This window comes from Rhinatrema bivittatum, chromosome 1 (assembly GCF_901001135.1).
Source record: "Rhinatrema bivittatum chromosome 1, aRhiBiv1.1, whole genome shotgun sequence".
Taxonomy (NCBI): Eukaryota; Metazoa; Chordata; class Amphibia; order Gymnophiona; family Rhinatrematidae; genus Rhinatrema; species Rhinatrema bivittatum.
Window position 1 is genome coordinate 22,533,041 of NC_042615.1, and position 21,828 is coordinate 22,554,868.

Consider the following 21,828-nt stretch of genomic DNA (forward strand, 5'->3'; position numbering starts at 1 on the left):
TAGAACTGGAAGTTGGAGCAGCAGTTGGAGTCTGAAGTGTGAGCATGGAGCTGGAACTGGGACATAGAACTGGAAGTTGGAGCAACAGTTGGAGTCTGAAGCTTGAGCATGGAGCTGGAATTGGGACATAGAACTGGAAGTTGGAGCAACAGCTGGAGTCTGAAGCTTGAGCATGGAGCTAGAATTGGGACATAGAACTGGAAGTTGGAGCAACAGTTGGAGTTTGAAGCCTGTGCATGGAGCTGGAATTGGGACATAGAACTGGAAGTTGGAGCAGCAGTTGGAGTCTGAAGTGTGAGCATGGAGCTGGAACTGGGACATAGAACTGGAAGTTGGAGCAACAGTTGGAGTCTGAAGCTTGAGCATGGAGCTGGAATTGAGACATAGAACTGGAAGTTGGAGCAACAGCTGGAGTCTGAAGCTTGAGCATGGAGCTAGAATTGGGACATAGAACTGGAAGTTGGAGCAACAGTTGGAGTCTGAAGCATGAGCATGGAGCTGGAATTGGGACATAGAACTGGAAGTTGGAGTCTGAAGTTTGAGCATGGAGCTGGAATTGGAAATAGAACTGGAAGTTGGAGCAGCAGTTGGAGTCTGATGCTTGAATATGGAGCTGGGACATAGAACTGGAAGTTGGATTAGCAGTTGGAGTCTGAAGCTTGAGCATTGGACATAGAACTGGAAGTTGGAGCAGCAGTTGGAATCTGAAGCTTGAGCATGGAGCTGGAATTGGGACATAGAACTGGAAGTTGGAGCAGCAGTTGGAGTCTGAAGTGTGAGCATGGAGCTGGAACTGGGACATAGAACTGGAAGTTGGAGCAACAGTTGGAGTCTGAAGCTTGAGCATGGAGCTGGAATTGAGACATAGAACTGGAAGTTGGAGCAACAGCTGGAGTCTGAAGCTTGAGCATGGAGCTAGAATTGGGACATAGAACTGGAAGTTGGAGCAACAGTTGGAGTCTGAAGCATGAGCATGGAGCTGGAATTGGGACATAGAACTGGAAGTTGGAGTCTGAAGTTTGAGCATGGAGCTGGAATTGGAAATAGAACTGGAAGTTGGAGCAGCAGTTGGAGTCTGATGCTTGAATATGGAGCTGGGACATAGAACTGGAAGTTGGATTAGCAGTTGGAGTCTGAAGCTTGAGCATTGGACATAGAATTGGAAGTTGGAGCAGCAGTTGGAATCTGAAGCTTGAGCATGGAGCTGGAATTGGGATATAGAACTGGAAGTTGGAGCAGCAGTTGAAGTCTGAAGTTTGAGCATGGAGCTGGAACTGGGACATAGAACTGGAAGTTGGAGCAGCAGTTGGAGTCTGAAGCTTGAGCATGAAGCTGGAATTGGGACATAGAACTGGAAGTTGGAGCAGCAGTTGGAGTCTGAAGCTTGAGCATGGAGCAGGAACTGGACACAGAAGTGGAAGTAGGAGCAGCAGTTGGAGTCTGAAGTGTGAGCATGGAGCTGGAATTGGGACATAGAACTGGAAGTTGGAGCAACAGTTGGAGTCTGAAGCTTGAGCATGGAGCTGGAATTGGAACATAGAACTGGAAGTTGGAGCAACATTTGGAGTTTGAAGCTTGTGCATGGAGCTGGAATTTGGACATAGAATTGGAAGTTGGAGCAGCAGTTGGAGTCTGAAGCATGAGCTTGGAGCAGGAATTGGGACATAGAACTGGAAGTTGGAGCAGCAGTTGGAGTCACAAGCTTGAGCATGGAGCTGGAATTGGGATATAGAACTGGAAGTTGGAGCAGCAGTTGGAGTCTGAAGTTTGAGCATGGAGCTGGAATTGAACAAAGAACTGGAAGTTGGAGCAGCAGTTGGAGTCTGAAGCGTGAGCTTGGAGCAGGAATTGGGACACAGAACTGGAAGTTGGAGCAGCAGTTGGAGTCTGAAGCTTGAGCATGGAGCTGGAATTGGGACATTGAACTGGAAGTTGGTGCAGCAGTTGGAGTCTGAAGCTTGAGCATGGAGCTGGAACTGGACACAGAAGTGGAAGTAGGAGCAGCAGTTGGAGTCTGAAGCTTGAGCATGGAGCTGGAACTGGACACAGAGTGGAAGTGTAAAGCAGCAGCGAGAGTGTCAAAAACACCACAGCTTCAAAAGAGAACACCTATTACAGATGCATGAACCCTCGAAGGCAGCACGACAGGCAAAGTAGCAAGACAAGTGGCATCAACATCCTATAGAACCCAAGAAGAGGGGAGTGGGGTGAAGGGGGATGGGGCCCCCTGCATGCGGCGCGACTGTCAACCGGGGCGTACTGTCCACCCGCCCCATCTTGAAACAACGACCAAGGAGTCTAACACGTGTGCTAGGACCTGAAACATTTATTTACTTACTTATTTATTTATTTATCTATCTATTTATTTATTTATTTAACATCTTTTCTATACCGGCGTTAAGTTATATACCATCACAACGGTTTACAGTAAGGCACAAAATACTAATGAGTAGTATGTTTTCAAAAGTTATACAATTATAGAAAGTGCCTTCAGGATTCTGGTTACAGAAAAGTTTCAATATAAAGACTATATATGATGAATAATCTCATGTTTGTCCATTTGAAGCATGTATCCTTGATAAATTACGTGTCTCTCATTCTTTTTCTTTATCTAACATTAAAAGTGCATCTTAAAATAAAATCAGCTAGAGACTTGGTGTCGAGTACAGATGTGAATCGTGTGATCGATTGTCTTAACGATCGATTTTGGCTGGGGGGGGGAGGGAATTGGATTGTCGCGGTTTTTTTTTTTTTTTTTTTTTTAAATCGTGTAAATCGTAAATCGGGGGAGGGCGGGAAAACCGGCATACTAAAACAACCCTAAAACCCACCCCGACCTTTTAAAGTAAATCCCCCACCCTCCCGAACCCCTCCAAAATGTCTTAAATTACCTGGGGTCCAGTGGGGGGGTCCCGGTGTGATCTTCCACTCTCGGGCCATGGGTGCATTAATAGAAATGGTGCCGGCGCTACCTTTGCCCTGTCATATGACAGGGCAAAGGTAGCGCTGGTGCCATTTTGGTTCCTGTCCCCCGAAATCACGAGCGCAGGAGATCGCTCCCGGACCCCTGCTGGACCTCCAGGGACTTTTGGCCAGCTTGGGGGGGCCTCCTGACCCCCACAAGACTTGCCAAAAGTCCAGCAGGGGTCCGGAAGCGACCTCCTGCACTCAAATCGTATTGCCGTATTGCAAAATGGCGCCAGCCATACGGCCATACGGCCAGCGCCATTTTACAATACGGCAATATGGCCATATGGCCATATTGCCGTATTGTATGACATTTTGGGGGGGTTCGGTAGGGTGGGGGATTTATTTTAAAGGGTCGGGGTGGGTTTTAGGGTTGTTTTAGTATGCCGGTTTTCCCACCCTCCCCCTTCCCCCGATTTACAATTTTTGACGATAAATCAGGGGAATTCCTATTGTATATCGCCTCTAATGATTTTTGACGATTTAAAATATATCGGACGATATTTTAAATCGTCAAAAAACGATTCACATCCCTAGTGCCGAGTGCTGATGTTATATTGCCTGCTTTTACTTAATTTATTTTTTTCCGTTTTCTTTGCAAAACGTTTGTTTGTATAGCCAGGTTTCTAAATTTTCTTTAAATAGTTTGAAGTTTCTCTGCAAACATGATGAACTATGCCTGGGTGGGGTGGAGCTGCTGCGGTGCAGATCTTGGTGATAGTAGCAAATATTCAAACAAGAGCCCTGGGGAGAGTTCCCTTTCCTTTGTGCAGGAAAGGGCTCCCTAGAATGGGTTCTCCCCTAGAGTGTGTTGGTTCCATTGGCGTCTAGTGAGCTCTTGCTGCTTTTTTAAAATCTGGTGGACTTAGCAAATATACAAATGAGAATTTTGAAGGCCGAAGCGGAGGAGGTTTCCATATGAACAGCGGTTCAACATGGGTCAGCGGGTGTAAAGAGATAGGCGACACCCGGGGAGAGTTCCCTTTCCTTTGCGCAGGAAATGTCTCCCTGAAATGGGTTCACCCCGAGAGTGGGGCACGAGACTCGGAAAGTGTTGCGATGTGGAGGAGGTTTCCATGTGAACAGCGGTTCAACATGTGTCAGCGGGTGTTAAGAGATAGGTGACAACCGGAGAGAGTTCCCTTTCCTTTGTGCAGGAAAGGCTCCCTGAAATGGGTTCGCCCTGAGAGTGGAGCATGAGCCTTCAAGGTGTGGCGAAGTGGAGGAGGTTTCCAGGTGAACAGCGGTTCAACATGTGTCAGCGGGTGATTAGAGATAGGCGACACCTGGGGAGAGTTACCTTTCCTTTACGCAGGAAAGGGCTCTCTGGAATGGGTTCACCACAGAGTGGGGCCCGAGCCTTCAAAGTGTGGCGAAGTGGGGAAGGTTTCCATGTGAACAGCGGTTCTGGTTCAACATGTGTCAGCGGGTACTAAGAGATACACCCAGGAGAATTCCCTTTCCTTTGCGCAGGAAAGGGCTCCCTAGAATGGGTTTGCCCCTAGAGTGTGATGGTTCCGTTGGCGTCTAGTGAGCTCTCACTGGTCTTTTAAAATCTGGTGGACGTAGCAGATATACAAACAAGAATTTTGAAAGCCGAGGCGGAGGAGGTTTCCATATGAACGGCGGTTCAACATGTGTCATCGGGTACTAAGAGATAGGCTACATCCGGGAGAATTCCCTTTCCTTTGCGCAGGAAATGGCTCCCTGAAATGTGTTCACCCCGAAAGTGGGGCACGAGCCTTCAAAGTGTGGCGAAGTGGAGGAGGTTTGCAGGTGAACAGCGGTTCAACATGGGTCAGCGGGTGTTAAGAGATAGGTGAAACCCGGGAAGAGTTCCCTTTCCTTTGTGCAGGTATGTTGTGGTTTGATCTGTCACTTCTTCCTGAACTGGTTCACTAGCAGAAGAAAATGGCATCTTTTTCATTTGTGAAAGATAATTCAAAAGACGATGCTTTTAGAGCAATAGAGTCTGCCATTTGTGAAGTAAGAACTGAGCTGGAGATTATTTGTGAATACCCAGAAGCTATTAACTGTACTTATGCACTTCAGCTGATGAAAAAGGAACTTGAAGAGCTCTCAGAAATAAGAAAACTGCTACTCAAGTCCAAATCTACAATATCAATCTACGTTGACTTAGTTCCCTACACAGTGCCTCTGTAAACTATGGGAACACAGAGGATGAACTGGAGTACAACTACCAACAGTTTTCTATAGTACTAGAAACATTAATGCTGGCACCTTCAAAAGATTTAGGGAAAATGGCCCATATTATAAAGGTCATGAAAACTATTGATCATATGAAATATGCAAGCTCCAAACATCTTAAGTCAGCTTTTTATGTTCTTACATTCCAAATGTTGCAAAATAGAAAAAATAATTTTCTGGAAAGAAGTGATACACAAATACATGAAACTGAAATTAGAGATACAAGAACTAAACTCAGACAGGCAAAGTGTTTGGGCTCAGGCCCTTGTAGTGACGTAAGGGCTGGACAGACAGGCACAATGACTGGGGTCAGGCCCTTGCAGTGACATAAGGGCTGGACAGTGGACAGACAGGAACAGCATTTTAGGTCAAGCCCTTGTAGTTACATAAGGGCTGAAAGGACAGGCACAGCGGTTGAGGTCAGGCACTTGTAGTGATGTAAGAGCTGGACAGACAGGCACAGTGTTTGGGGTCAGGCCCTTGTAGTGACGTAAGGGATGGACAGACAGGTACAGTGTTTGGGGTCAGGCCATTGTAGTGACGTAAGGGCTGGACGGGCAGGCACATCAGTTGAGGTCAGGCCCTTCTAGTGACGTAAGGGCTGGACAGTGGACAGACAGGCACAGCGTTTGGGGTCAGGCCCTTGTAGTGAAATAAGGGCTGGGCAGTGGACACACAGGCATAGAGTTTGGGGTCAAGCCCTTGTAGTGACGTAAGGGCTGGACAAACAGGCACAGTGTTTGGAGTCAGGTTCTTGTATAGACGTAAGGGCTGGACAGGCAGGCATATCAGTTGAGGTCAGGCCCTTGTAGTGATGTAAGGGCAGGACAGAGGAAAGACAGGCACAGCGTTTAGGGTCAGGCCCTTGTATTGACGTAAGGGCTGGACAGACAGGCACAGTGGTTGGGGTCAGGCCCTTGTAGTGACATAAGGGCTGGATGAACAGGCACATCAGTTGAGGTCAGGCCCTTGTAGTGACTTAAGGGCTGGACAGACAGGCACAGCGTTTGGGGTCAGGCCCTTGTAGTGACATAGGGGCTGAACAGGCACAGCGTTTGGGGTCAGGCCCTTCTAGTGACGTAAGGGCTGGATGGGCAGGTACAGCGTTTGGGGTCAGGCCCTTGTAGTGACGTAAGGACTGGATGGGCAGGCACATCAGTTGAAGTTAGGCCCTTGAATTGATGTAAGGGCTGGACAGTGGACAGACAGGCAAAGCATTTGGGGTCAGGCCCTTTTAGTGACTTAAGGGCTGGACAGACATGCACAGCGTTTGGGGTCAGGCCCTTGTAGTGATCTAAGGGCTGGATGCGCAGGCACATCAGTTGAGGTCAGGCCCTTGTAGTGACTTAAGGGCTGGACAGAGAGGCACAGCATTTGGGGTCAGGCCCTGGCAGTGATGTAAGGGCTGGACGGGCAGGCACATCAGTTGAAGTCAAGCCCTTGTATTGACGTAAGGGCTGGACAGTGGACAGACAGGCATATCAGTTGAGGTCAGGCCCTTGTAGTGACGTAAGGGCTGGACAGACAGGCACAGTGTTTGGGGTCAGGCCCTTGTATTGACGTAAGGGCTGGACAGACAGGCACAACGTTTGGCGTCAGGCCCTTGTAGTGATGAAAGGGCTGAATGAGCAGGCACATCAGTTGAGGTGAGGCCCTTGTAGTGACTTAAGGGCTGGACAGACAGGCACAGCGTTTGGGGTCAGGCCCTTGTAGTGACTTAAGGGCTGGACAGGCAGGCACATCAGTTAAAGTCAGGCCCTTGTATTGATGTAAGGGCTGGACAGTGGACAGACAGGCACAGCATTTAGGGTCAGGCCCTTTTAGTGACTTAAGGGCTGGACAGACTTGCACAGCATTTGGGGTCAGGCCCTTGTAGTGAAGTAAGGGCTGGATAGGCAGGCACATCAGTTGAGATCAGGCCCTTGTAGTGACTTAAAGGCATGGCAGAGAGGTACAGCATTTGGGGTCAGTCTCTTGTAGTGACGTAAGGGCTGGACAAACAGGCACAGCATTTGTGGACAGGCCCTTGTAGTGACTTAAGTGCTGGTCGGGCAGGCACATCAGTTGAGATCAGGCCCTTGTATTTACATAAGGGCTGGAGTGGACAGATAGGCACAGCATTTGTGGTCTGGCCCTTGTAGTGACTTAAGGGCTGGACAGAGAGGCACATCTTTTGGGGTCAGGCCCTTGTAGTGATGTAAGGGCTGGACGGGCAGGCACATCAGTTGAAGTCAAGCCCTTGTATTGACATAAGGGCTGGACAGTGGACAGACAGGCACAGCATTTGGGGTCTGGCCCTTGTAGTGAGGTAAGGGCTGGACAGTGGACAGACAGGCACAGCATTTGGGGTCTGGCCCTTGTAGTGACTTAAGGGCTAGACAGAGAGGCACAGCGGTTGAGGTCATGCCCTTGTAGTGATGTAAGAGCTGGACAGACAGGCACAGTGTTTAGGGTCAGGCCCTTGTTGTGACGTAAGGGATGGACAGACAGGTACAGCATTTGGGGTCAGGCCCTTGTAGTGACGTAAGGGCTAGAGGGGCAGGCACATCAGTTGAGGGCAGGCCCTTGTAGTGACGTAAGGGCTGGACAAACAGGCACAGTGTTTGGAGTCAGGCCCTTGTCGAGACGTAAGGGCTGGACAGGCAGGCACAACAGTTGAGGTCGGGCCCTTGTAGTGATGTAATGGCTGGACAGACAGGCACAGCATTTGGGGTCAGGCCCTTGTAGTGAAATAAGGGCTGCACAGGCAGGCACATCAGTTGAGGTCATACCCTTGTAGTGACATAAGTCCTGGGCAGTGGACACACAGGCATAGCATTTGGGGTCAAGCCCTTGTAGTGACGTAAGGGCTGGACAAACAGCCAGTGTTTGGAGTCAGGCCCTTGTCGAGACGTAAGGGCTGGACAGGCAGGCACATCAGTTGAAGTCAAGCCCTTGTATTGACGTAAGGGCTGGACAGTAGACAGACAGGCACATCAGTTGAGATCAGGCCCTTCTAGTGATGTAAGGGCTGGACAGACAGGCACAGCATTTGGGGTCAGGTCCTTGTATTGACATAAGGGCTGGACAGTCAGGTACAATGTTTGGCGTCAGGCCCTTGTAGTGGCGAAAGGGCTGGATGAGCAGGCACATCAGTTGAGGTGAGGCCCTTGTAGAGACTTAAGGGCTGGACAGAGAGGCACAGCGTTTGGGGTAGTGAAGTAAGGGCTGGACAGACAGGCTCAGCGTTTGTGGTCAGGCCCTTGAAGTGACGTAAGGGCTGGACAGGCAGGCACATCAGTTGTAGACAGGCCCTGGTATTGACATAAGGGCTCGACAGTGGACAGACAGGCACAGCATTTAGGGTCAGGCCCTTTTAGTGACTTAAGGGCTGGACAGACATGCACAGCATTTAGGGTCAGGCCCTTGTAGTGACGTAAGGGCTGAATGGGCAGGCACATCAGTTGAGATCAGGCCCTTGTAGTGACTTAAAGGCTGGACAGAGAGGTACAGCATTTGGGGTCAGGCTCTTGTAGTGACATATGGGCTGGATAGACAGGCACAATGTTTGTGGACAGGCCCTTGTAGTAACTTAAGGGCTGGTCGAGCAGGCACATCAGTTGAGGTCAGGCCCTTGTATTGACGTAAGGGCTGGACAGTGGACAGACAGGCACAGCATTTGGGGTCAGGCCCTTTTAGTGACTTAAGGGCTGGATGGGCAGGCACATCAGTTGAAGTCAAGCCCTTGTATTGACATAAGGGCTGGACAGTGGACAGACAGGCACATCAGTTGAGGTCAGGCCCTTGTATTGAGATAAGGGCTGGACAGCGGACAGACAGGCACAGCATTTGGGGTCTGGCCCTTGTAGTGACTTAAGGGCTGGACAGAGAGGCACAGCGGTTGAGGTCAGGCCCTTGTAGTGATGTAAAAGCTGGACAGACAGGCACAGTGTTTGGGGTCAGGCCCTTGTAGTGAAGTAAGGGCTGGACGGGCAGGCACATCAGTTGAGGTCAGGCCCTTGTAGTGACATAAGGGCTGGACAGACAGGCACAGCATTTGTGGACAGGCCCTTGTATTGATGTAAGGGCTGGACAGTGGACAGACAGGCACAGCATTTGGGGTCTGGCCCTTGTAGTGACTTAAGGACTGGATGGGCAGGCACATCAGTTGAAGTCAGGCCCTTGAATTGATGTAAGGGCTGGACAGTGGAGAGACAGGCACAGCATTTGGGGTCAGGCCCTTTTAGTGACTTAAGGGCTGGATGGGCAGGCACATCAGTTGAAGTCAAGCCCTTGTATTGAGATAAGGGCTGGACAGTGGACAGACAGGCACAGCATTTGGGGTCTGGCCCTTGTAGTGACTTAAGGGCTGGACAGAGAGGCACAGCATTTGAGGTCAGGCCCTTGTAGTGATGTAAAAGCTGGACAGACAGGCACAGTGTTTGGGGTCAGGCCCTTGTAGTGACGTAAGGGCTGGACGGGCAGGCACATCAGTTGAGGTCAGGCCCTTGTAGTTACATAAGGGCTGGACAGACAGGCACAGCATTTGTGGACAGGCCCTTGTATTGATGTAAGGGCTGGACAGTGGACAGACAGGCACAGCATTTGGGGTCTGGCCCTTGTAGTGACGTAAGGGATGGACAGACAGGTACAGCGTTTGGGGTCAGGCCCTTGTAGTGACGTACGGGCTGGACATGCAGGCGCATCAGTTGAAGTCAAGCCCTTGTATTGACATAAGGGCTGGACAGTGGACAGACAGGCACATCAGTTGAGGTCACGCCCTTCTAGTGATGTAAGGGCTGGACAGACAGGCACAGCATTTGGGGTCAGGCCCTTGTAGTGATGTAAGGGCTGGATGGACAGGCACAGCGGTTGAGGTCAGGTACAGGTGCTGATATTATCTGGAGCATATGAGGCAGTTGGAGCTGCTGCAAGGCTTTACATTGCTTTTATTCATCTTGCCATTCACAGGGAAAATCTGGAAACCCAAGCAAAGGCATGTTTACTTACAAAACACTAGCATTTCCATCAATTCTGGTGCCAGCCTTGAGTGATGAGGGCTCATGATATCTCCTGTCATTGAAAATACTCATTCACTGAGCACACTGGTTGGTGGACATGACAGATATTGCTGAGCCACTTTGGCTAGGTGTGACCAGACTGTAGACTTGTGTGCCCAGTATTCCAGCGGATCTGTCTGCATGTCCTCTATGGGCTCTGTGAGATACCGTGTCACTGACATTTGTGCTGATGTCCCCTTTGCTTGGGTGGGCTGGGAGTCCTTCTTGCCAGCTGCTTTTGCTCTAGCCCATTCCAGAACAGATGATTTTTTAGGGGCAACATGACTTTGGCAGATTGAAGTGGAGCAGGAAGTACTAGCTTTCGGTGACAGAGTGCTGCTCCTGCTTGGGCTTGCACTACTCTCTGAACTGCCTGCTGTTTCCTCCTCTGCTTCATGCCTAATCTGTCTCTGCCTATGGCGCTCCTGTTCACAGACTTTTGCTAACAGCAGATCCTTCACAAATGTGAGACAATTGGACTGTAGGGCAAGTTTCCCTTTCACACAGGGATCACAGACTGTGGCGAGCATGTATCTGCTGTCATCCTGCTTCCTGTTTAAAGACCTCCAAATTTTCCTTCAGAAAATTAACTATAGGGATGATGTCAGCCAAAGTGGCACTTCTGGATCTCAGTTCCTCCGTGGTATCCTTGAAGGGCTGCAGGATTTTTACCAGTTGACTCATGACTAAGCAATCATGATGCCCTAGGGGATTCTGCACACCTATGTCCATTGCCGCAGAAAGTTCATGAAGGGGTGTCTGCTGCTCCACTAACCTCTGCAGCATCATATAGGTGGAATTCCACCTGGTGCCAATGTCTTGAATGAGACGCTTGTGAGGCATCCCCAAATCAGTCTGCTTTTGTCGGAGAACCTGCCCTGCCTTCACACTTCTGTGGAAGAACCCTGCTATGTTCCTGCACTTCTGTATTGACGTATGCAGGTATTCATTCTCTTGGTGCTTGGACTCCAACTCCAGAGCTGACTTCACTACCAGGTGCAGAGTGTGTGCAAAACATTGGATATTCTGAAAGTGCCCATCGGATATTGCCTTTACCATGTTTGCACCATTGTCTGCGACAAAGAACCCTGCCTGAAGATTCCTGGCTTGCTGGTGTAGCTGCCAGCCCGCCAGCATTTGTCTGATGCATGTTAAAATATTGGTTGCGGTATGGGCCTGGTCCGTCAGGTGGGTGTGCAGTAAAGCCCATTTCCACCCTGATACTTGTTAAGTAATAGAGCTGCTGCCTGCCCCTGCCTCAGCTAGGTCCCACCAGTGTTCTGTCAGGGAGAGATAAGAGTGTGCAGCATTCATAGCAGTCCAGATATTGCAGGTGAAATTCACACTCCCCTCTGCCTTAGCTAGAAGTGCTTGGATGTGACTGCGATACTGGTTGTACCGGCTGGGGATGACCTTTCTGCTAAATGTGGTTCTGGAGGGAACTTTGTAATTTGGAACTAAGACCTTCAGCAAATGCTTGAAACCCACATTTTCCACCACCTGCAAGGGCTGGTCATGAAGGGCAATCATTTCCCCAGTGTTTCTGGTTACAACTTTTGAGGCTGCCTGCCTCCTTCCCCAGGATAGCGTTACCGAACACCATCCCATTTCCACCATGGTGGGTTGTCACTTCTAACACATGACAGGGGGCTGCTGGCCTGCCACCTGACTGCTAGAAGGGGCTGAGGGCATGGGATGACTCAGTTCCTTTTCAACCACTTTACACAGCCTGGAAAACGGGGTCCCCTGACTGGTACTGCCACCATCTCCAGATGTCAGTACTGTTGGATGTTACTTCTTCATATGATACATCATGCCAAAATTAGTTAGATGTCCCATTTGCTTGCCTCTGCTAATATAACTGGCACATTAATTACACTGAGAAAAACGCGGGTCCTCCCTCACTTTAAAGTGGCTTCAGATCACAGATTTATTTCGTGATCCCTTCTCTATAGCCTTCGGGTTGGATGCTGGCACTGGAGTTGAAGTAGTGGGTTCACCCTGAGAAGCAATCCCTGGGGCATCAGTCACACTATGTGCCTGTGCTGACTGCTCTTCCTCCTCCTCATCATCTGTTTCATCTCTCACCCCCAGCACTGAAGTGGAGGCTAAGACAGAACTAACTAATCCTCCTAAACCATCTTCAGCTATTAATTCTTCCATTTCTGATTATGAGAATCCCAAACAAGATGATTCTTCATTGGAATTAGAAGCAGTGTCTGTGCTACATTGTTAGCATTAACTAGAATCTGCTGTCGCACTGCTGTTTTTGAGTCTCACCCTTTTGTCTTGCATGACTCAGCCTCCCCTTCCCTCACCTCCAAAACAACAGGGTCAGAAAGAGGTGGTGGCAGTGCATTATCTTTAAATTTCAGTTTTTTCCAGATGGAACTGCCTGCCCCTCCAGAGATTTTAGATTGGAACAGCTCCCTTTTTAACTTTAATGGTTGACTGGCACTACCTTTTGAAGTGCCTCCTCTGCCAGTGCCAATCCCTGACTTCATGGATTTAATGTCACTGCCTACTAGGGATTTCAATTAAAATAATTGTTGGTGACTGAACACCTCTGTACCAATATATGTGAGTGTGGAAAACTACACACACACACACACAGAAAAGACTGGAAGCCTGAATAAGCCCAAGCACAGATAATTGTAACTCCCTGCTTTTAGGACTACCTCAATTTACAATTCGGCCTCTGCAAATATTGCAAAATTCTGCTGCCAGAATTTTGACTGGCAAAAAAAAGAGTGACCACATTACAGGAACACTTGCTGAACTCCACTGGCTTCTAATTGAACAAAGAATACAATATAAGGCACTTTGTATAATCCATAAACTACTCCACGATGAAAAAGCCGACTGGCTTAACACGGCACTGCGAGTGCATGTACCACAAAGAAACCTGAGATCTGCAAATAAAGCTCTACTAACTGTCCCCTCTGTCAAATCAGCACATCTCATGCAAGTAAGGGAAAGAGCACTGTCACTGGCTGGTCCCGTACTATGGAATACCATGCCACTCGAAATAAGACTACAGAGAAATTTGAAATTATTCAAAACTAATCTGAAAACCTGGCTTTTTAAACAAGCATTTTATAAATATAAAAACATAAGAAGAACATAAGAACATAAGAACATAAGAAAATGCCATACTGGGTCAGACCAAGGGTCCATCAAGCCCAGCATCCTGCTTCCAACAGTGGCCAATCCAGGCCACAAGAACCTGGCAAGTACCCAAAAAAAATAGTTGATAGATAAGGATGCACCAAGCTAGAAGTTGTTATTAGTAACCTACAAAGCATATTAATGTTAAAATCAAACCGCCTAATTTGTTCCTAACAATCAGGATTAACTTACACACTTAGTTTATTACTTTTAAATTGTTACCATACTATGATGGCACATGATTCATTTGTAATCTATACCACCCATATTTCTCTTTATTGTGCCCTTCTGTAAACCATTGTGATGGTTATTTAACTTAATGACGGTATAGAAAAGGTTGTAAATAAATAAATAAATAAATAAATAAATAAATAAGTTAATTAATTAATAAATTCCTACAGTGATGCTGCTTGTTATTTGAAATACCAACTCCCACACAGCCACTGCAACTGTCACACTATCTCCCACCCACACCACCCAAACCCTGCCTGCAACATAACCCAGAGGGGTAAGATCAGCAGCAAAATGCCACTGCTGGCAGCTTGTCTCAGTGGAATAGACAGAGAGACAGTCTGAGTTCAATAAAAAAAAAAAGTGCAGTAAAAAAAAGCCTGGCTGGCACAGCAGCAAAAATGAATAAATATCTTTTTCAATGGAACATTCTATCAAAGTAGCAAGCCAAAGCAATTGAATACAGATTTGAGACACTCAGAGAGAGCTCAAAAGCAACAAGCTTCTCAGAGAACAGCCAAGAAGAAAGTGTGTGGCGCGCCGCGTGCTTAAGATAGATATAGTACAACAGGAACAGCATCACAGAGCACTGAGAGCAGTGATTGACTGAATTAGAAAAATGCTTCGCTCTGATACATTGGCATTCTGGTCTCCTTGCCAACCTGTCTTACCCACTCTATGACAGGGCTGTGAGGTCTCTTGTGACTCACAGGAAAGGGCTGGTTGTTGCTATGGATACTCCCACATGACCTTCTCCTATTTCAAACGGCTGCTAAGAAAGCAGCAGTGTGAACCAAAAGAATGAAACTAATATGATATGTTTCATTCGTGGGGGATTGCCATGCATTTCGCAAACCCACAAATCAAACAAACAGGGACTTATTCATTGTAGATTGCACATTCTTTAAAAATGAATGCACATCCCTAAAGGTGGTCCTTAGCAGGGAGCTTTGTATCCAGGAAATGGTTTCCCATCAGTATCCTCCAATGTCTTGGGGAGCAAAATGCTGGCCATCCTCCTGACCAGACACCCAGATTGAGACAGGGGCTGACCCTGACACCCATCCACACTGCTCTAGCTATTTATATCTTTCAGCTGTTAATAATAAAAGTGAGATCTCCTTCATGTCTTTACCTTTTAAGTGTAAACAAGACAGCTTGTTGCGTCTGCCCTTGATTATACCAGAGAAGCCCACAATATACACAAATTGAGATTCAGGAGATAGCACCTCAAACCAAAACAAAAAATTAGCATGTACAATCAACAAGAGAAAGAATTCAGCATCTGTCATATAGCTTTTAAAATTTCTGAAATGCATTGATTGATCTTAGCATGTGTCAGGATTTTGGTCCAATTCAAAAAAGCTTAGTTTACTGTGAATGAAGTTTATTTTTATTTATTTATTTAGAGTTTTTTTTATATACCGGCAATCATGAAAACATATCTTGCTGGTTTACATAGAATGGGGGTGCAATAAAATACTTAGAACTTAAGAACATAGAACTAGAACTGTGGTGACAGAAGGTACAGTTACATTTAACAAAGGTGGCCAAACTTGGAGTAGGAAAAATAGAAAAGAGGATAGAAATGGTTAAACAATATACAATTTAAATGTAGTATACAAAATAAATGTTATTAAAGTTATTAAAGTTAACATACTCGAAGGTTATCATTGATCCAATATAAGTGTTTGTAAACTTTCAAAGATTCGTTCATAAACCCAGTTTACGGAGAGATCTAAGTCCATCAAATTAATTTACAGCTAAATAATAAACAACATGAGGTCAATTTTAAAAGGGCTAATCTGTGTAAATTTTCGCATTACCTGGACAAAATCCAAGTTCTGAATATTTCCCTTTTCTGTCTGACCTCATTTTGTCTGGTTAAAATACAGTGATGGATGTTTTCCTGGACATGATTACATTTTAGCTAATAACCCAGCTACAGTTAACCAGGTCAGAAGAATACCTGCCCTAAAGCTATATGCATTACTTTATCCAGGTAGCTCTTTCTAAGGCCTGGATTTATGAGAATGCACTAAATATTGCATGCAATAGGAAAAGGGGTGTGTTTTATGATAGTAGGCAGTTTATCACAATTTGTGCTAATATATGTTTAGTAGTTTAAAGTTTCTGGAGAGCCAGGGTCCTTCTATGAGAGAGAGAGAAAGAGAGAGAGAGAGAGAACCTAGCCATAACATCCTCCCACTAGATAGGTATTTATATCTCTATGGGAGGCCCATCTAGTAACTCAAGGTGAGGTTTAGGTATTAGTGTAGGGGTTAGGGGCCACTTTGACATTCAAATTGAAACGTATGAACAGAACAGTGCTCTCTTGTGAAGACTTGATGACCTTCGGAGTGAGGAAACTCACCCAAAGATGAGATTTGTGCAATGTTCTCTCAACCTAGCTTGATAGATAGATAGATATTGATATTGATAGATAGATATTGATAGATAGCTTGATAGATATTACTCGCAAATATCAAGAGTTCTCTGTAAAGCATTTATAAGCTACAGTTCATGTTTTAATGTAAACCGATGTGATACTCACAGTGTATTTAAATAAATAAATAAATAAATAAATAAATAAATAAAATAGACTCTCTACCTGGGTAACATCAAGCTAGATTGAGAGAACATTGCACAAATCTCATCTTTGGGTGAGTTTCCTCACTCTGAAGGTCATTAAATCTTCACAAGAGAGCACTGTTCTGTTCATATGTTTCAATTTGAATGTCAAAGTGGCCCCTAACCCCTACACTAATACCTAAACCTCACCTCGAGTTACTAGGTGGGCTTCCCATAGAGATATAAATACCTATTTAGTGTGAGAGTATTATGGCTTCTCTCTCTCTCTCTCTCTCAACAGCATTTGTATCACATTATGGTGCTTTTTGCATGCAAAAACACCATATAGCACTAAGTGTTTTTAGTGAAACATTTATCTGGGTATGTTCCCGCTGAATATCCAGGTAAAGTTCTCCAAGGAAATTTTCCTACTCACCAGCCCTCTATGTTAATGCTATCAAATTTAATAACTTCAATGATATGCATTAATTTCATTTCTAGTTTGTTAACATGTGCAGGTTTTGTGCTGTTTTACCAGGAAGCATTGAATCTGTTTTACAAATAATAACATGATAGGCATGTACTGGCTAATGCTAAGCCATAAGTGGACAGTCATTGTGCAAGATTTCCCCATGCAACTCTTAGAATGGATGTTTAAGAACTGTTAGAATGGAGAGGTTAATAGTCTCATGACCAGTAGATGAATTGCTTTCAAGTTTTAACAAGAAAGGTACAGTTTTCAAATAACTGCATGAAGAGGCAAGAATTAGCTTAGGCCACAGTTCAGCCACTGTGGGCATTTGGAGAAGACCTAGAAAATGATCCTTTAGCATCAAAAGCAATGTTGTGCTTCAAAAAGCATTGCAGCGGGTATTCATGGAAGGCAATTCATATGCAACTGAAATCCTCTCGGGGTCTCTTATGTGTTACAGTCCTGTAGGACTGGTTGAGCTGCTCTTCTAAATGTCATTTTTCTTTTTGAATTCTGGGAAATTTTCTCACTGTCTGATTATAATTTCCTGCACAAATTTCTCATGAGAGGTATGCTGAGTTCCCTCTATGCAGTTCCTGTCACAATGTTCTTATTATTACTTTATTATGGATAAATTCCCTGGATGTCAGATGTAAACGCAGCGGGTCTCTTCCTGAATTCCTTCAGATTCAGATAATTACACTAACTGAGCTATTTGAACAACAGAAAGTTTATGGCATTCAGCAGTGGGAGTCCGGGAGATGATCAGCTTTAACCTCAGCAGTGGTTGTTATTTTAGCATTGTAAGTGTCATTAGAGGTGTCAAAAATTATGAAATAGGAAGAGACATTTTATTGTTTCTTGCCAATGCGATGCATCTTGACTTTTCTGTAAACATATTCTGTACTGAAGTGGCCATTATGGCTTAGGAGCTCCTGCTTGATGCATTTATTTTGTTCCATGCATTGCTATTTATTTTCTAAGCCCATGGCTCCCTTCACACATTCCATTGAAGTGCTGCTGCTGCACTTCAGAAAACACTGGAAACATTATCCTGCACTTAAGGAAAATTATAATGCAGTGAGATGAACAATGGAAGGTTTCAAATGTACTAGCCAGAAGAATGGCTTGAATAAGAAAAATCTAGGGCATGAGGTATGCTTCCCATCCCAAAAAGGAACGAAGCATGATGAGAAGGTCAAAGCAATTTCTACGCAAGCCTTTTATAATGGAAAATAAATATTGTCCATCCCTTCTGGGTTCGTTCTGTAACAAGATGGCTCACTCAGTATTGGGGCTGAGACTTGAATCACATCTCTCTACTCTAGTAGGGTTCTCTGATGGGGGAAGCACTAAGCAAATGCCTTAGATTGTACTCACTTTATTGAAGAATTTATTCAAGTAAAATAATTTAGCACACAATAATTTTCTTTAGTGTGGCATCCATTATGCAAAATGAACACTATCCATACATAACTATGGGCCTCATTCAAAATTGTTTTGGGCCCATAGTTATGCATAGCAGATAGGGATGGGCATTCAGGATCAACAAAATAGGAAATGGGACAACATTTCCTTTTTCATTTCAGATCATTTTCAAAATGGAATAAGTTGACTTCCAATGAAATTTTGTTGGAATCTTATTTCATTTTGAAAACCTATTTAAAAAATAAATAGTCAGACCAGCCTAGGGAGTAAGCCAAGATCCAAAGCAGGAGTCCTGGACTACACCTGAACACAAATCTGGCACCTTGGCCTAGACCAAGGCCTGAAGCCAGGGACGCTTGAGAGCAACACCAGAGTCTTGGCCTAGGCCCTGGCCTGATGCCAGGGACTAGGCTGAGGCCTGAACCAAGGCTCTGGGTGGGAAATTTCCCAACGCTCTCCCCTTTACCAAATCTGACATTCCATCCTGGCCCAGTCCCAGTGCAGGGCCTCATCCTGAGCTCAGGCCCAATGCTGGGGCCTGGCCAGGAGGCTGGTCCCTGACCCCTGGGCCTCGGCCTCAGCCTAGGGTCAGGCCTGGGCCCAAGCCTAGGCCTGAAGCCCAGGTCTCGGAGGTCTTCTTTGGCGACTTCTTTCTTTGTGTAATAGAGGTATAGATATAAATAAATAAATACCTGGTTTGGGAAGTGGCCTGGATCAGGAGGCTCTTTGTGTCGATTTTGAAGCATGGAATCGCGATTTCAGAGACTGCCTTGTGCAGACGAGGCATGTATCATGCACCCTGGCTGGTCAGGAGGTCTATGTGAAGCAGAATTCTTCGAGGGAGGGCCCAATTGAAGTGGCTTGGCACAGCCATGAAATGCTTGCTTTTGCCATGCCAGGTCCAGTTCCTGCCTCACTGATACTGCTGGAGATGAAGAAAGGTGTCAGAGGAATAGCTGGCCGGCAGCGATGAGGTGTTGGCAATCACCCTCGTTGCCAGCAGCATCCTTCTCCCATGCCAAGCTGCACCACTACTGCCTGGGCCACCCGATCACCCAATCCTCTCTCTGCCCTGTGCACCAACAGCGTGCTGGGCCTGCTGCCGCTGCCGCTCTCACCACTGACTTTAATGAAATCGGGTAAGTCCCTGATTTCATTGCCATTGTTGACTGCTGTCACGACTTAAAAAAAAAAAAAGGGAATTGGTGTTGGGGTCTTGTGGAAGCCCTGATATTACAGTTAATCGAATTAGGCCACTATACTGATGTCAGAAATGATTTCAGCAGGCACTCATCATTCCGAGGGGGGGGGCATATAATTTAGTTAAAATAATAAAACTTAATAGAAATTTGAGTAAAATGGCAGAGGTGGCCAGGAGAGGAGACCCTGACCATTTGAAGAACCCCATTCCTGACCTCTGGGGTGATTTTTTTGAAGGGGCTGCCAGACCCATTTAGGAAGGTCACTAATTAAGGGATAAAACCTTTTACAATTTCCCAAAACCTCAGGAAATTTTGATTATGTATAGCAGGTGAGAACTTGAGGGCCCTGGTTCAGATGAAATTTGGAGAGCAGAATTTGAAAATTTTAAATGATAAATATTTATTATTGACTGTAGGGTTACTTTTGAGCATGAAAATGGCTTGTGTACATTTTATGAGGACAACACAATATATTTGTTATTAATAAAAATTGTTTTGGATGTCTATAACCAAAATAAAAATAATACATTAAAACTATTGATATTATCCGGTCACCCCTAAAAACAATGAGCTAGTCCAAACAACTAGGGATGTGAATCGTTTTTTGACAATTTAAAATATCGTCCGATATATTTTAAATCGTCAAAAATCGTTAGAGCCGCGATACAATAACAATTCCCCCGATTTATCGTCAAAAAATCGTAAATCGGGGGAAGGGGAGGGCGGGAAAACCGGCACACTAAAACAACCCTAAAACCCACCCCGACCCTTTAAAATAAATCCCCCACCCTCCCGAACCCCCCCAAAATGCCTTAAATTACCTGGGGTCCAGAGGAAGGGTCCCGGTGTGATCTTTTACTCTCGGACCTCCTTGCGTTGTAGAAATGGCGCCGGCGCTACCTTTGACCTGTCATATGACAGGTCAAAGGTAGCGCCGGCGCCATTTTGTTTTTTTGTCCCCCGACGTCAGGAGCGTAGGAGATCGCTCCCGGACCCCCGCTGGACCCCCAGGGACTTTTGGCCGGCTTGGGGGGGCCTCCTGACCCCCACAAGACTTGCCAAAAGTCTAGCGGGGGTCTGGAACGACCTCCTGCAGTCGAATCGTGTTGCCGTACGGCCGGCGCCATTTTGTGGCGCCATTTGCGCAAAATGGCGCCGGCCATACGGCAACACGATTCGCGGTAGGAGATCGCTCCCGGACCCCCGCTGGACTTTTGGCAAGTCTTGTGGGGGTCAGGAGGCCCCCCCAAGCTGGCCAAAAGTCCCTGGGGGTCCAGTGGGGGTCCGGGAGCGATCTCCTACGCTCCTGACGTCGGGGGACAAAAAAACAAAATGGTGCCGGCGCTACCTTTGACCTGTCATATGACAGGTCAAAGGTAGCGCCGGCGCCATTTCTACAATGCAAGGAGGTCCGAGAGTAAAAGATCACACCGGGACCCTTCCTCTGGACCCCAGGTAATTTAAGGCATTTTGGGGGGGTTCGGGAGGGTGGGGGATTTATTTTAAAGGGTCGGGGTGGGTTTTAGGGTTGTTTTAGTGTGCCGGTTTTCCCGCCCTCCCCCCCCACTGGACCCCAGGTAATTTAAGGCATTTTGGGGGGGTTCGGGAGGGTGGGAGATTTATTTTAAAGGGTCGGGGTGGGTTTTAGGGATGTTTTAGTGTGCCGGTTTTCGATTTACACGATATTTAAAAAACCCAAACTGCGACGATCCGATTCCCTCCCCCTCCCAGCCAAAATCGATCGTTAAGACGATCGATCACACAATTCACATCTCTACAAACAACCCAGAATAAGCAAGGGCTACTATAGCGGCCAAACAGACAGAGATGTGAGGCAGGAGTATGAGTATGTGTCTGCCACACAGATAGAGATGTGAGGCAGGGGTAAGAGTATGTGTCTGCCAAACAGACAGAGATGTGAGCCAGAAGTAAGAGTATGTGTCTGTGGCACAGACAGAGATGTGACGCAGGGGTAAGAGTATGTGTCTGCCGCACAGACAGAGATGTGAGGCAGGGGTAAGAGTATGTGTCTGCCGCACAGACAGAGATGTGAGGCAGGAGTAAGAGTATAAGTCTGCCGCACAGACAGAGATGTGAGGCAGGAGTATGTGTCTGCAGCACAGACAGAGATGAGGCAGGAGTAAGAGTATGTGTCTGCCGCACAGACAGAGATGTGAGGCAGGAGTAAGAGTATGTGTCTGCCGCAAAGACAGAGATGTGAGGCAGGAGTAAGAGTATGTGTCTGCCACACAGACAGAGATGTGAGGCAGGAGTAAGAGTATGTGTCTGCCGCACAGACAGAGATGTGAGGCAGGAGTAAGAGTATGTGTCTGCCGCAAAGACAGAGATGTGAGGCAGGAGTAAGAGTATGTGTCTGCCACACAGACAGAGATGTGAGGCAGGAGTAAGAGTATGTGTCTGCCAAACAGACAGAGATGTGAGCCAGAAGTAAGAGTATGGGTCTGCTGCACAGACAGAGATGTGAGGCAGGAGTATGAGTATGTGTCTGCCGCACAGACAGAGATGTGAGGCAGGAGTAAGA